Genomic DNA, 17,055 nt, shown 5'->3' on the forward strand with positions numbered 1-17,055 from the left:
ATCTTCCCCTGGGGATGCCAGAGAGGAAGCCGGGAGGCCAGTGCAGGCGGGGCCTGGGGGGACATTCAAAGAATGGCTGGATGCTTACCTAATAATGAAAGCCACTATGACGTTCAGAAGAGCCTCTTGTGGCGCAGAGTGGTAAGGCAGCCGTCTGAAAGCTTTGCCCATGAGGCTGGGGGTTCAATCCCAGCAGCCGGCTCAAGGTTGACTCAGCCTTCCATCATTCCGAGGTCGGTAAAATGAGTACCCAGCTTGCTGGGGGGTAAACAGTAATGACTGGGGAAGGCACTGGCAAACCACCCCGTATTGAGTCTGCCATGAAAACGCTAGAGGGCGTCACCCCAAGGGTCAGACATGACTCAGTGCTTGCACAGGGGATACCTTTACCTTTACCTTTTATGATGTTCGGTTTCTATCCAATCATGACATTTCTGTGGGACAAAATAAGCTGGGATCTTCCCCTAGAACAGAAATATGATGAATGAAATTGGCCTACCGGCTCAGCTGAAAAGGAAAGTTCTCTCAAAAATAAGAGTAGTTTCAGAGGGCAGTTGTGTGGGTCAGCAATGTAACAATAAGAGTCCTTTTGCACCTGGCTGCTACCCCTTCCTGAAGGTGTGGGTCCATGACTCTTGGGGGAGAGCCTACTTGGTTTAGTGGTTAAGAATTGGCAGCTTCTAATCTGGGGAGGCGAGTTTGAATCCCTGCTCCCCCACGGACAGCCAGCTGGGTGACCTTGGGTTTCTCACAAAAACTGATAGAGTTCGTAGAATTCATAGAATCAAAGATTTGGAAGGAACCTCATGACTTATATAGACAGGGCAATAATATCAGGGCTCTCAGCCTCACCTCCCTTGCAGGATATCTGTTGTGGGGAGAGGAGAGGAAAGGGAAGACAACTTCGGGTAGAGGAAAGTGGCATCTAAGAACCAACTCTTCTTCAGTAATCTCAGGGCTCTCTCAGCCTCACCCACCTCACAGGGTGTCTGTTGTGGGGAGAGGAAAGGGAAGGCGATTGGAAGCCGCTTTGAGACTCCTTCAGGTAGAAAAAAGCGTCTTTTAGAACCAACTATGTTTCTTCTTCTTCAGTGATCTCAGGGCTCTTTCAGCCTCCCCTCCCTCACAGGGTGTCTGTTGTGGGGAAAGGGAAGGCGACTGTAAGCTGTTTTGTGACTCCTGGAAGAAAAAAGCAGCATATAAGAACCAACTCTTCTTCTTCCTTGTATTCTTGGGGTGAAGATGGTCTGCACATTAATCTAATGGAGGCCCCTCCGGTCCATGGATTGTGAGATGGGGGGGGGGAAGGAGTTCTTTCTTGCCTGTCGCTCTCCCAGGTGCCATGTTTAAACCTCCATCTAACCGTTAGAGGGTGAGAAGCAATTCCGTCAGTGGCGGCCAGTTCACTAACTGTATCAATCGTGGCGGGTAGGTCACGGCGGAGCGACAGGACTTTGTCCGCAAAATAGCTCCATAATGCCACCCAGCTCAATTCCAATTCCCTTGTCGTTTGTCGCCCGTCCTCGAGGGCGGTGAGTGATCCGATTACCTTAAATAATTGTGCTGGGCGAGAGCTTGCGGACGCGATTTCTGCGGCGTAGAAGTCGCGTCTCACTTCCTTCTTCCTCTCCCGAAGCTCCTGGGAGTACCATGGAGCCTGTTTGAGGCGAAGGCGGAGAGGGCGCCTAGGAGCAATCTCGTCAATGGCGGCCGTAAGGCGGGACTGCCAGTCCTCCACCAAGGCCATCAACGAGGTGCCGGAGGGCATCTGGTCCCGCAGAGCATTCAGGAATCTCTCGGATTCCATGGGTCTCCGCGGGCGGACTAAAATACGTCCATCACCCAAACGGAGAGATTTAAAGCATGCACACACACAAACACAAGCTGTACCCAACAGCTGTCTTTCTTACCGTTTTCATACATGCTCGAAAGCATTGACATCTGTTAGACAATAGTGCCCCACAATCTGAACAATCTACATCCGACTTTGAGAAAGATACGGTCAGAAAGGACAGAAAGAACAATGCAAGAAATGGACGCTGCATTTTTGATGGCCTGAGAGTCTCAGAAATGCACAGCTCGGGCTCCTCTCCACAGTCCAGCTGGCCTCAGTGAGATCCTGCCCAGACCTCCTCGGTACTTATATCCCCCTGAGCAACGGACGACTGGTTCTCCTTTGCCGGAATGTTCCTATTTCTATTCCGAATTTGGAGGGAATGCAGCGGAGAGATAGCATCTCTTCCTCAAAGCCTCTGCGACCACGTTCCTCATGACAGATTTCATCCCGGACGGGCTGCAGGGTTGGGTGGCTGCAGGGGGGTGGAGGGGAATTGTCCCGAGGGAGTCAGTGCGGAGTCAGGGGATATTTGGGTAATGTAATGAAGCTGAATGCCCCACCCTGTAACTGACAGAGGATTTGGATTGTAGCTCAGCCTTGGAGCAAGATTTAATCCAACAGAACAAAGGATTTTATTTTTTCCTCGATGGAATGAGGTGATCAGACTTCGTACAGTTTATAGTTCTTAATGTTAGCCTTTAGAGAGGCCTGTAAGCTTTTACTTAGTTTTAGAGTACGTCACACTGTAGGACGGGGGTCATGAACCCGCGGCCCGGTGCTGAGCCATGAAGGCCTCGGTACCAGGCCACCGGCGGTCGCGGCTGCCTCTTCCCCCCCTCCCTTTGTCATCTCCCTCCCTTCACTTGACCTTCCATGGATATGTGAAAAAGAGGTTTCAATGGGTGCTTCTGAAAACAGGATTTCCAGCTCTTCCCTGTCCACTGCAGGAGACAGAGGAATAGTTTTGGGAACCACCTGTAGATTTGGGGATGGAGCCTGGGGAGGACAGGGGTACAATCATAGAATCATAGAATCCTAGAGTTGGAAGGGGCCATAGAGGCCATCTAGTCCAACCCCCTGCTCAATGCAGGATCAGCCATAAGTATCCTAAAGCATCCAAGAATAGTGTTTATCCAACCTTTGCTTGAAGACTGCCAGTGAGGGGGAGCTCACCACCTCCTGAGGCAGCCTATTCCACTGCTGAACTAGTCTGGGGTACAATGGGGTACAATGCTGTAGCGTTCACCTCTCCTCCCCAACCACCTGTTTTATCTTGGGTGGGGGGCTGATTTCTGAAGTCTGGAGGAGAGTTGCAATTCCAGGGGATCCCAGGTACCACCTTGAGGCTGCATTCCAAAGAATAAATGGTCCGTGAACCCAAACATTAAAAGAATTCCAAAACGGCTACAGTGTTCTCCTTCCCCTTATCTTTAATGTTAGAATCATAGAATAATAGAGTTGGAAGGGGCATCCTGTGTCATCTAGTCCGACCCCCTGCACTATGCAGGACACTCACAACCCTATCACTCATCCACTGTCACCTGCCACCCCCTTGAGCCTTCACAGAATCAGCCTCTCCGTCAGACGGCTCTCCAGCCTCTGTTTAAAAATCTCCAAAGATGGAGAACCCACCACCTCCCGAGGAAGCCTGTTCCACTGAGGAACCGCTCTGACTGTCAGGAACTTCTTCCGGATGTTTAGATGGAATTTCAATGTTGATTGAAGCAGCACAAATATCAAGAGGCACAAGGCCAGTTTCCTTTACATTTCATCAGCACAATATTCTTGAGATTCTTGAGCTCTCATCGATACAAGCTTTTCTTCAGCTCAGTCTTACTTAACACGGGACCAATCAAGATTACAACCTGATCTGGCACGCCTAATGGCCCATCTCTTGCTGGTGGGCAAGGGGAATCGGACAACCCAATAATCAGAAGTATCCATTAAAAGCTCCCTTTTCACATCTAGATCACGTGCTAGGCTTCCAAGTTCAATCGCAAAAAATATATATATATATCCTTTACCGTTTTGCTGTCAATCGCATTAAAACCAGTCACATCCTCTTGTCGTATTCAGCCAGTTTCTACCCAAGCTTCATAGCCGTATCCTGAGGGCCTTCAACAAAATCCATTGGAATCCAGATACATCTTCAAATAAAGAAAGACCAGCTTGCCTTTCAGCTGTCAATCAAATCAAATCCCTGTGATTGGATCACAAGGAACTTAATGATCTGATACACCCCATCGGCTGGTACACCTCGTGAGAAGGGGGGGGGGCAGAGCGTCCCTATGAAAGTCAACGATTTCTGTATGAAAAAGATACAGTTGGGGATCATGAGGCAGTTCCAGTTAGCAGAGCAGAGAAGGCAGGGAGCAGAATCTCAGGCAGAGGCTCTGGGTGAGCTGTAAGGATGGCAGTGTACCTAGGGCAGGGGTAGTCAAACTGCGGCCCTCCAGATGTCCATGGACTACAATTCCCAGGAGCCCCTGCCAGCAGGGGCTCCTGGGAATTGTAGTCCATGGACATCTGGAGGGCCGCAGTTTGACTACCCCTGACCTAGGGTATGGCACCAGGATTAGGGAGGTGGAGCACAATAAAATGTACAACTTGCAAGGGAGAGAACATGGGGCTCACTCACATGCACTGAGCACTGTTCCTCAGTTGTCATGCCGAGCCGAGGAGAAGGAACTGGTTGTACAGTGAGGCATGCCCGCCCACCCCTTTGATTGACAAACGTTAGGTTTGATATGCCTTGACTGATGCATTTCTTTCTCCTAATAAAATCAGCTTGTCATTTCTACTTCAGCTTCCCACTAGTACCTCTAATGATTTGCTGTTCATCCCTTCTGCCCAAGTTGACGTTAATCATATCAGCTTGTCGTATCTGACCAGTTTCCGCCCGGGCTTCAAAACAGTATCCTGAGGACCTTGCACAAAATCCAAAGAAATCCAGAAAAACCTAAAACCTTCCAAGAGAGAAAGAAATGCCCACCTTCCAGCAAACAATAAACTTCCTGAGTTTTGATTCGGAAGAACATCATGACCTGCTACACCCCAGCAACTGGTACACACCGTGAGAAGGGTGGCAGAGGGTCCCTATTAAATTCAATGATGTCTGTCTTCAAATGATACAGCCAAGGAGAAGGAACTGGTAGTGCAGTGAGGCATGCCCACCCATGGCCTTGATTAACAAACGTTAGGTTTAATGTGCCTTGGCTGGTGCATTTTTTTTCTCTTATGGGATCTGGACCCATATAATGCCAGGTCACTGTTATATAATCTATTGGCACAGCTTCCCTCAGCTTTTTTACCCTTTAGAAACCCAGAAACATTCTTCAGGCTTTGAGAAACCCCAGAAGTGGCGCGATTGTGCACAATATGGTAGGAAAGCAAAGCTGTGTTCACACCCACCCCAGGCCCATCCTTGGCCATTTTGGGATGGAGTGGGTGGGTCGACATGACCATTTGTGGTCATAACACCTGCTAAATGTTTAACACATCTTAAAATATATATTAAAAATTAATTAACTCCCACCCAGTTGGAAAACCCTTCCAGGGCCATCAAGAGACCCCAGGGTTTCGGGAAACCATGCTTGAGAATGCCTCTCTTGCCAACTCAACATGAAATTAAAATGAATAAACATTTATCATTCCCCATGTGATTTATCTATTTATTTATTTTTGTATTTATATACTGTCGGATTCCATTCGAACTCGCGGCGGTCACAATAAAATGATAAAAACCCCATTAAAACCCATTAAAATTAACATTAACACTAAGCATTAATAAATGGCGATACAGAGTGGTAAGATATAATGGCTTAAGGCTTAAAGCCAAAGGGCATTGTCAAGGTCAAGAAAGAAAAGGACTGGTGCATTTTATATCAAAAGGCTTTGAATCAGACCGCGTCAGCAAGGCCCGCCCACCCACCTGCCCTGTGTCATCAAGCTCCGCCCACCCCAGGCACCAAATAGGCTTGGTACGGCTCTGCATCAGGACTGACTCAATCAAGGAAGCCATGGCCCCCGGTTTGCAAGACCCATTTTGGGGGAGGGGGGATGTCATAGGGTCCTCATAAGTCAGAAACAAACTGGCACCACTTAACACACACAACATAAAGCAAGGTGACCAGATTGTCCCACTTTTGGAGGGACATCTGGGGGTACCTAGCAAATTGTACTTATGTTGAAATTAAAAATATATATATTACAATACTATTTTTGTGTTCTATGCATTCTATGAAACTTTTTGTTGCTCCATATAGACCAAAATTTTAATCAAGACCTCCCCCCCCCCCGGTCAATGGTGTCCCACTTTACCAATGTTAAAATCTGGTCACCTTAACATAAAGGTATGCCATGAGACCCTAGCCATTGTCGCGAAAACATGAAACGTGATTCAAAATTCACAGATTTTAATCTTTATTGTGCCATTATCGGCCGCTGGAAACGTGTCGGTGTTTGTTTTATTCAGGAGGATCCCAAAGGAAAGCTGCTGGCATCTCGGCGATCGGAAGGAAGGAAGGAAGGAAGGAAGGAAGGAAGGAAGGAAGGAAGGAAGGAAGGAAGGAAGGAAGGAAGGAAGGAAGGAAGGAAGGAAGGAAGGAAGGAAGGAAGGAAGGAATCCCAGGCGCACAGAGATGACATCACACGCGGAACCTGTGCGAAAGAAGTCTGGTCAAGGGCATAGAGGTAGGAGAAGAATCTGGGCTTCGACCTCTCTGCTGCCACCAGCCATCAGGTCAGAGAGGCAGTCCTTGGTCAGAGAGAGAAATGCATGGCTCCAGGGACCAGTGGGCTTGCTTGATCCCTGTTCATCCCTGAAAGAAAGTAGAGATAGAAATGGTACATCAGGCCTGGGCCTAGTCTGCACACATAGGATAATGCCGTTTCAATGTGCTTTGGCAGTTGGATTTTCCTGTGCAGATCAGGAAAATCTACTTCTAAAGTGCATTGAAAGTGCATTATCTATTGTGTGCAGAATAGGCCTTGGACTGGGTGGGCTTTCAGAGAAGTAGTTTTTAGATACTCACCCAGCGTATGTAAACAGCAAGGGGGTGGGCCAGGTTAGAAGAACCCTCCTATTCTGGGTTGGATGCGCCTCTCCTCCTATAATGGAAACACAAAGAATGGAATTGGCTAGCCAGGCAATGTCTCTCAGAAATAAGGGTCATGTCAGGGGGCAGTTGTGTTGGTCATCAGAACAAGAGCTAGATTTGAACCTGGTTGCGTCTTAGAGACTGACACACGTTTCAGAGTATAAACCTTCTAGAAGCAAAGGGTTTTGGATCAGACAGGGCTAAAAACGGAGATTTCTGCAATATTTCATTCCTGGAACTCTTGGAATCAAAAGCGCTCAAAAGCTCACACAGTTACTGCTCGTGGAATCACAGAGCCAGAAGGGAGCTCCAGGGTCATCCGACCCCGAAGTGGTGATTGGCATTTCCCAGGGCATGCAAGACAAGACCACGAGAGCCAATCACCGACCCAACCCTTCCTGTCCACCCACTCGCCATCTGCCTGAGCTCCCATTGTTAGATCTATGTAGTGCAATCAAGCAAGTCTCTTTGGGTTTATGCCTTGTCTGTGGGGAAGACATTGGAACTCAGTGTTGGGCTTGCCTTCAGCCCTGCCGGTAAAAAAAGACCACTAGATTCATTTGTTTTCCGTTTTCAGTCTGGCTTTCGTCAGTGGCAATGAGTCCGTCCTTGTTAATGTTTGAATATAATGAGGCAAATGCTCCTGTATAATGGAGACCAAGAGCTCATAGCCTTGACTCTCCATGATACAGGAGCATTTGCCTCGTTATATTCAAACATTAACAAGGACGGTCTCATTGCCACTGACGAAAGCCAGACTGAAAACGGAAAACAAATGAATCTAGAGACCGTTTTGGCAGAGTCAAAGTCTAAATAAATGACATAAGAGACTTTTTATCTTCTTATACTCAATTAAGCCACTGGATAGATTCTATTTCTCCTTTGTTACAATTTTGGAATTGTCCACTTTTTTCGTGCAGCATTCGGTAAAAAAAGACCAGCAATGCTAAGAAGTCCGAAACTTCTGGATACTGGATTGCAGGGGCCAAGGAAGCAGGTTAATGTTGCTTCTGCCTTAGGAGAGCCTGCTCTGGATTGGGAAATACCTGGAGGTTAAAGATTACGGGGAGAATACGGTTTCATGTCGTCTTGCAGGAATGCTCTTGCCTCCTTCTGGTCACACACATATGCACCATTAGTACCCACCTCATGTAAGAGTTCTTCCTGGCAGAAACGGTAGCACATGGATGGGTAGGCGTGAGTCTCACAGCTTGAGCAATGCCAGCAAAACCAGCACGGCTTACTGACAGACACGATCACCAAGGACAGGAGCAAGGTGGCAAGAAATGGAGGCAGCATCTTGTCCGGCCTGACACTCTCAGAAACGCACAGCGTTGGACCTCCTGGACCTCAGTCCTGCCGGCCAAAGGGAGAACCTACTTAGGTCACCTCAGTACTTATATCCCTCCGAGCAATGGATGACCGGGTTCCTTTGCCAGAATGTTCTTATTTCCATCGTATGTTTGGAGTTCATTGGCGCCAGATTGGAGATTAGATCAAGTTCAGGCTTTTGGTACGAACCCGCAAAGCCCTAACCCAGCGGTTCTCCACCTTCCTAAGGCCGCGACCCTTTAAGACAGTTCCTCATGTTGTGGTGACCCCCAACCATAAAATTAGGCAAGGGTTGTTTCACAGAAATTAAACCAAAACTGACCAATGGCGTGAAGATCCATTGTTCATGATTGTATATAAATTGGTTTTTCCCTGGGATTCCTCAGTTCAGTTCTGCCTCTTGTCCCACCAGGCCGATCTCGCTATTTTCCACCTGCAGGAGGAATGGGAACAGTGGCAGAGCCCTCCCAGCCAAGCTGCTCGCCCTGCCGCGACCCCTGTGAAAGGATCGTCCGACCCCCAAAGAGGTCCTGGCCTCCAGGTTGAGAACCACTGCAATCGGTCTGGGACTGGGACATATCCATGGGTCTGATAGCCAAATGGCCTAATCAGGGCTCTTCTGCCTAGCCCCCAGTTAATCACAGTGGGAGAAAAAGCTTTTTATATTTTCATTGCAGAAGAAATATAGACACAGGGGAGTTCCCAAATCTGTGCAGAGAACAATAGGATTACATTGTGTTAAATACAGGCTGGGAAAGAGGGCTTGGAGGCTTGGAGGCTGGGAAAGATGATGCCCCTTGCAGGATGAGCCAGTAGCCTGGAGTCTCAACCTCCCCACTCCACCTCCCGGGGACACCCTACAGCCATTCTGCCAGCCTTCCTGGGTCACTGCTGTAGAGTAATTACACATTGTGATATCAAAATTGGTGGACTGTCAGGAACCAAGCGGTTGAGACGCAGCAGATTAGCACCACAGACATAGAATCATAGAATCATAGAGTGGGAAGGGGCCACACAGGCCATCTAGTCCAAACCCCTGCTCAACGCAGGATCAGCCCTAAGCATCCTAAAGCATCCAAGAAAAGTGTGTATCCAGCCTTTGCTTGAAGACTGCCAGTGAGGGGGAGCTCACCACCTCCTTAGGCAGCCTATTCCACTGCTGAACTAGACCCATAGAATCATAGAGTTGGAAGGGGCCATGAAGGCCATCTAGTCCAACGCCCTGCTCAACGTAGGATCAGCCCTAAGCATCCTAAAGCATCCAAGAAAAGTGTGTATCCAACCTTTGCTTGAAGACTGCCAGTGAGGGGGAGCTCACCACCTCCTTAGGCAGCTTATTCCACTGCTGAACTAGAATCATAGAATCCTAGAGTTGGAAGGGGCCACACAGGCCATCTAGTCCAACCCCCTGCTCAACGCAGGATCAGCCCAGAGCATCCTAAAGCATCCAAGAAAAGTGTGTATCCAGCCTTTGCTTGAAGACTGCCAGTGAGGGGGAGCTCACCACCTCCTTAGGCAGCCTATAACACTGCTGAACTAGAATCATAGAATCCTAGAGTTGGAAGGGGCCACACAGGCCATCTAGTCCAACCCCCTGCTCAACGCAGGATCAGCCCAGAGCATCCTAAAGCATCCAAGAAAAGTGTGTCTCCAACCTTTGCTTGAAGACTGCCAGTGAGGGGGAGCTCACCACCTCCTTAGGCAGCCTATAACACTGCTGAACATCACTCTCGGGCTTCAGGCTGAAGCGTTAATTTGGAGAATCAGGACAAAGATCAGCACTTTGCAAAATCTCACAGGAATCTTGACAAGAGACGATAGGGAAGGGGGTTACATAGCGTATATATCTTGGAGGGGGAAAGGGGGGCACAGTGGTTGCGTTTGGCGGGAACATCATAGAATCCTAGAGTTGGAAGGGACCATACAGGCCATATAGTCCAACCCCCTGCTCTACGCAGGATCAGCCCTAAGCATCCTAAAGCATCGATTCACACAGAAAGGGCAATACAACTTCCTCTGATCTACAAGGTGCCAAAACAGCCCACCGGCCATCTGCTATTTAGTCTGAGCTCCCAGTGAGAACAGCCTTGTGAGGAAAGATTAAGGAGGGAATGCTGGGAGGATGCTTTGAAATGCAAGAGGGGGATGGAGTTTGTTGGAACTCGAATGGGAGACCACCAAGGAAGCCCACGGTGGCTACACAGAGGGAGGCAGTGGGGAAACCACATCTCTGTGTCTCTTCCCTTAAAGCTTTACAGGGCTGGTTTCCGATTGAGTGAGTCTTGTTTTCTATGTTTCTTGAGAGCAACATGAGAGGTGATATTTGCCCTGTGCTGGGAAGAGAGCCAAGCCTGGACATATTTCTCCCCCCCCCCCCATCCCATGCTGAGCAGTTTATATAAATTTAGGCCTATATTTTATTTCCCACACTGTATGAAAAAAATCTATATCCTACAGTGGGATGAACTCTGAAGCTAAGTAAACATTTGCAGGCCTTTCTATATTAAGAACTATAAATTGTACAAAGTTTGATCACCTCATTCCATCGAGGAAAAAATAAAATCCTTTGTTCTGTTGGATTAAATCTTGCTCCAAGGCTGAGCTACAATCCAAATCCTCTGTCAGTAACAGGGTGGGGCATTCAGCTTCATTACATTACCCAAATATCCCCTGACTCCGCACTGACTCCCTCGGGACAATTCCCCTCCACCCCCCTGCAGCCACCCAACCCTGCAGCCCGTCCTGGATGAAATCTGTCATGAGGAACGTGGTCGCAGAGGCTTTGAGGAAGAGATGCTATCTCTCCGCTGCATTCCCTCCAAATTCGGAATCGAAATAGGAACATTCCGGCAAAGGAGAACCAGTCGTCCATTGCTCAGGGGGATATAAGTACCGAGGAGGTCTGGGCAGGATCTCACTGAGGCCAGCTGGACCGGGGGCCACCCAAAATGCGGCGTCCCTTTCTTGCATTGCTGTTTCTGTCCTTTCTGACCTTGTCTCTCCCTGCAGTTAACTGGGATTGTTCAGATTGTGATGGAACACTCTTTGTGTGTTCCTGCTACAAAGACTGCTCGTCTTCGGTAAGAAAAAGTGATGCAGATGCGTTGGGTACAGCTTACATGTGTGTGTGCATGCGTGTTTGTGAGCATAAGGATACAAGAGCATTCCTGCAAGATGACCCTAAACTGCATCCTCCCAGAATTCTGTTACTGCAGATGTCAGCAAATCCCCTTGGGAACCTCACTCCAATGACCAGAAGTGGGGAATCAGCTTCTGGCCAGCAGAGCTCGGAGATGAGACACAGAGTGGGTTTACTTCTGATGGCTTATGGGAACGTCTCATCCCAAAATCAAGGGCTCAGAGTCTATCGAGGCAAGGGTGATGCATAGCAGGGGGAAGGGGGAAATAATGCTTGTTATTGCACATGTCTAAGCTGTTCAAGAGGAATTGTTGCCGCTTTAAATAAGATCAAGAACCAAAAAGGTTCAAGACATGCAGATATACAGCCTAATAATTCAGCAGCAACATGCAAAAACGCCCGGATATGCCAAATTGCATGGAATTATTGCAAGGCAATTGAAAACAGGTTCAGGCGTATATGACAGCCAAAGTCAATCCGTTAAATAATACTGAATAAGGACCATGTGACTCTCACCATCATCCATCAAGCATGCACAAAATATCTCCTTGTAAGGACAGGGAGATTTAAGACCTCTGAAAAGATATCTCCTTGCAGCCTTTAACATCAGGTCTTAGGTTGTCCCTTGATCCGTGGAATAGACTCCCCCAGCATCGGGAAAGGTAGCAAATGGCTCAATCAGTTGCCTTCCCAAACTGTCTTGTGATTAGCCCACATGTGATGGATCTCCCCAGTGGACATGGATGACACCTATTACCCAAAAGCCCTCTCTTGTTGTGCGGAGAGTTAGGGGAGTTAGCGGGTTCCCCCTGTTAGTAAAGACACCTGTGGTTGTCACTGCCAGAGGAGTTTAGATGAAGGAATGTGGTGGTGTGCCATGACTGATAAATGGTTTTATATCTATTAGTTAGTAAGAGGCAGGTAATTAGGATTGGGCGCTAGGGAGAGGATTGGGAGGACAATGAAATAGACCTATCCACTGGCAATACAATAAATGCATTCATAAAAGAAAGAAAAATGTCCTTTTTGGGGGTAGTTTTCCTTATTTCTGTAGGACTTCTGTCAAAATGGAATCCAGGAAATATCCATTTTCAGTGAGGTTCCTGAACATTAAATAAACAAGTCCTGAACATTAAATAAGAATTATTATTACAATATCAAAAGAAATTATTACAATAAATCCAATAAGTAAAGAGAGCTACCTACCTCTGAGTCTTCAGTATTTTTGTCAATTTTATATGTATTGAGAATTTAAACCTGCAAGTATAATACAAGTAGTATATTAATCATTGTTAACCTTAAGTCTAAAATATATTATACTGTTGAATCATATCATACTTACCTTATATATAATAATAGTATAATATTGGCCACAGGCTCACATAGGTATGGGGATACGGGTCTGTACTGACACGTTCCCAACTGACTAAATTGCTACCAAAATTTATACAGACTAAATTATTCCAGGTGTGGGTCTTATTAACAACAAATCTCTTGGATCAGTGGTCCCCAACCTTTCTGAGGCTGGGGATCGGCATGGCATCAGGCTGCACCCGCGCGGGCCATGCCCGCACATCGTGCCGCGCCCGCGCATTGTGCATGCGCAATGCACAGGCGCGGCCCGCACGGGCGCGGCCCGGCCCTGATTCCCTCTCCCTGCCCTCCTGCAGTAAGAAGTTTCCCGGGCCGCAAGCTTGCCGCCTGGGAAGTTTTTTACTGCGGAGGGGGGGCGGGGAGAGGGAGCTGCAGCCCGGCGCCATGGCCTTTGCGGCCCGCCACCGGGCCGCGGCCCGCAGGTTGGGGACCACTGTCTTGGATAATCATCCTGAAACAACTACAAGAAGCATGCCACTTCTAGTGCTGTGTTTAAACCCGGTGGTTGCAGGGTGTCCATGGAAAAAATGTAGAAGGATTCCCGTTGTAAAAATTTCTTCTGTACATCAATCTTCTAGTATCTGTGGGCGGTGACATGTTTTGACAGAAGTCCTACAGAATAAAGAAATAAGAAAAACTACCAAAAAAGGACACTTTTCTTTCTTTTATGAATATATTTATTGTATTGCCAGTGGATAGGTCTGTTTCTCTCTGTTTGGTTTAATGATTAGACCGTCCTTCTTATACTCTTGCAGGACAATGAAATATTCTGGTGTATTAGGGGGCTAGTTGGTAGAGTTAGTATTTTTGGCTTGGGTGTGAGGGAGGACTGAGATGATTCAGGGGAGGAGTTAGAATGGAGGAGGGGCCTCAGGTAGGCTGGGGTAGGAATTGGTCAAGCCTAGCGTGTCAGCCTAGGGTAGGAACTTAGCCATCTGGTTGGTGTCCTATCTGCCCCAAACTCCACCAGCTGCCCTGCTGGGCCTGCAGGGGAAAGTATCAGCCTGGGCACTGCTGTTTCCCAAACTATTGGTTTCGGGGGACTTCCGTTTTCATGCTGAGACACCATCTCCAGGATCGTGCCTGAACCTGGTGTCGACAATGGCAACATTGGAGTCCTCGCAATTTGTTACAGGCCCCACCCATCAAGCTGGCCCCATCCTCCATTTGGTCTTCAGGACTGGGGTAGAGATGGATCTGAGGCAGGTTAATTCCATCCCATGGTCAGACCACCATGCTCAGAAAGCCCGGCCCAGGGTACCGCCCCTCTCTATGTGGGAAGCAGGTGTATTTTAGCCAACTTGCAAAAACTTATGAATCCAGTTGGATTCCAGAGTGCTCTGTGGGACTGAGCGACTGCTGGTGACTCATTGGTGGATGACTGGCAAGTCAGTCTATTGGCCGCCACTAACGAAATTGCTTCCTAGTGCCCTTTCCGCCTGTTAGATGGAGGTTTAAAAAATTGTACCTGGGAAAGAGACAATCAAGAAGGAACTCCTTTTCCCCCCATCTCACAATCCATGGGCTGGAGGGGCCACGATTAAATGAATGTGTAGCCAAAGGAAGTCCATCTTCACCCCAAGAATACAAAGAAGAAGAAGAATTGGTTCTTATATGCTGCTTTTCACTACCAGAAGGAGTCTCAGAATGGCTTACAGTCGCCTTCCCTTTCCTCTCCCCACAACATTCACCTTGTGAGGGAGGTGAGGCTGAGAGAGCCCTGATTTTATTACCCTGTCAGAATAACTCTATCAGTTTTTGTGAGAAACCCAAGGTCACCCAGCTGGCTGCACATGGGGGAGTGGGGAATGAAACCCGGCATGCCAGATTAGAAGCCACTTAAGCACTTCAACCAAGTGGGCTCTCCACCAAGAGTCATAAACCCATGGAAGCCACAGCTTCAGGAAGGGGTGGTAGCCAGAAGCATCAACATGTCAAGAGCGGTCCGGAGAAAGGTCTGGAGCAGAGGTCCATGAGTGGCTATTAGAACGGGAAGTCTCAATCTAGGGCAGGGATGCTCTGTATTCTGGGTGCCCGGGAGGCTTCTAAGGTGTGACGGGACTCATATTTTTATTGTTGGATTGCAGACCCATATAGCTGCCCTTTGAATCTACTCTAATTTCTGAGAGACCTTTCCTTTTCAGCTGAGCCAACAGGCCAATTTCATTCATCATATTTCTGTTCTAGGGGAAAGTTGCACGAAATCGTGTCCCAAGTAAATGTGAGGAAGAGATGAATCGTGTCTATCCACCTGGAATGACTGGTAGTGGTGCCCCAATGCTCTTCTGAACATCATAGTGGCTTTCATTATTAGGTAAGCATCCAGCCATTCTTTGAATGTCCCCCCAGGCCCCGCCTGCACTGGCCTCCCGGCTTCCTCTCTAGCATCCCCAGGGGAAGATCCCTTTCACCAAACAAGCCCGCTGGTCCCTTGAGCCGTGCATTTCTGTCTCTGCAGGAGGGAGCTTTAAGCCGGCCATCTTCTTCTCCTGACCGGCCCTCTTTCTCACAGGTCCTGCCAGTGATGTCCTCTCCGTGGGATGGTGGTTGTGGCAGTAACAACTCCTCTTTCTTACCTTTGCAGGGACACAGGCAGAATTTCTACGGCCTCCTCCTGAGTAAAAGCTGAAGGGGAATGCTAGGCAAGGGGGCCTAGAACAGCAGCACAGAACTTCGATTCCGAATAAAGCTTCTCGTCACCACCATGATTGTGATGGTGCTGTATGTCTTTGAGGGGCCTTCACGGGGGAGCTTGTACCTCCAGAGGCCTTTTGCCATTTTTAATGAAGGGCCACAACCCCAGGGTTCCCCAGCATGTTGCCCAGGGCCACGGTGGAGCCTGATGACGTCCGTGTTTTAGAACCTGGGCAGGGCCGTGGGCGGCTTTGGCCGGGCAGGCCTTCTGATTGGCTGTGCAACCTTTGGAGGAGGGTCTTCAGCGGACTCTGCCACCAGCGCCCTGGGTCAAAAGGCATCCTGTTCCTCAGAGTATTGGCCAGAATGGCTGAAAAGTGACTATTTTCTTTTCTTTTATACTATATTTATATACCACCCTCCCTCGTGACTTAAGGCAGTTTACATTTGAAATCTTCGTAACACAATCCATAAATATTTTGTCTTAAAATATGAAATCTTTCAAGGTGAGAACTTGTCGCGAAATAAAGCAGTTTATAATTCAACAGTCAGCATTCTCTCTGCACCGGACATAGCGAGGGTGATCCATCAATATTATTATTTTTATTGTTTTCATTATTTTCATCATCATCATCATCATTATTAAAGAGTTGTATTGAAACAGTCACCTCTACACTAGAGTTCTGCAACACACCCTATGCAGGTCTTCCTTTGAGACGGTGCAGGTCCTCATGGGGAGATGGATCGACTCACTAAGGCCTATTATGCACGGCCGCTGAAACGGCGGCGTGGAGAACGCGGAGGAGGAAGAAGCGAAGCAAACCGCTTACGGACGGGACGGAACGCAACGGCGGCAAAACCCAGAGTATCCGATTATTCACGCGGCTACTCCGGAGAATCTTCTAGTTGCGCCCTGGTCCCGGGAAGCTCCACTTTCTTCCGCATCTTGCTAACACAGCTTTTTCAGCAGCATACATTGACTCTGCGCCCGGTTGCCTCCTGCAGCGTGCATAATTGGTGATTTTAGCCGCCGCCATTCCTCCCCGAATGTGGACCTTCCACTCCGTGCATAAAGGGCCCTAGAGAAGTCGTAGCCTTTAGTTCCCAAGACCTGAGAGTGGCTGCCAACAAGAGGATATTCTTGGAGAAAATTCTTAGGGTTACTGTGAGTTGGAAGGAACTTGATGGCACTTAATATGGGCACATCTTCCGGTAGGGATGCCAGCCTCCTGGTGGGGCCTGGGGATCCCCCAGAATTGCAGCTCATCTCATATTACAGAGATCTCTTCCCCAGGGACAAATGGCTGCTTTGGAGGGTGAAATGAGGTCCCAGGTCCCTTAGATCTAGACAGATTTCCCCAACTGATCTTTCAACATGACTCCTCCATTTTTATTCCCCTGATGGCTTTGTGAATGGGAACGGAATCCAAAGAACTGATAAACTCAATTTGTTATTCTAGCAAGGCATTTGATTGTCCTCAACATCTTTATTCCTCTGCATATGCCAACTAGGTGACGTGGTTAAGAGGGCCAGCTTCTAATCTGGAGAGCCAGGTTTGATTCCCCACTCCTCCATACGTAGCCCAATGAGTGGCCGTGGGCTAGTCAACTTATAGAATCATAGAATCATAGAATCATAG

The 17,055-nt window shown here is 48.2% G+C and overlaps 1 long non-coding RNA gene across 1 annotated transcript; it reads right to left on the reverse strand.

Moving 5' to 3' along the window:
• Positions 1 to 6,447: 6,447 nt before the first annotated feature.
• LOC143820013 (uncharacterized) lies at positions 6,448 to 15,621 on the reverse strand. The gene is made up of 4 exons (XR_013225202.1): positions 15,358 to 15,621; positions 12,614 to 12,664; positions 6,871 to 6,946; positions 6,448 to 6,657 (listed from the first exon to the last, which is right to left on the reverse strand). It is a non-coding gene; the product is annotated as an uncharacterized LOC143820013 (long non-coding RNA).
• Between the last annotated feature and the right edge of the window lie 1,434 nt (positions 15,622 to 17,055).

Source organism: Paroedura picta, chromosome 10 (assembly GCF_049243985.1).
Source record: "Paroedura picta isolate Pp20150507F chromosome 10, Ppicta_v3.0, whole genome shotgun sequence".
Classification (NCBI taxonomy): Eukaryota; Metazoa; Chordata; class Lepidosauria; order Squamata; family Gekkonidae; genus Paroedura; species Paroedura picta.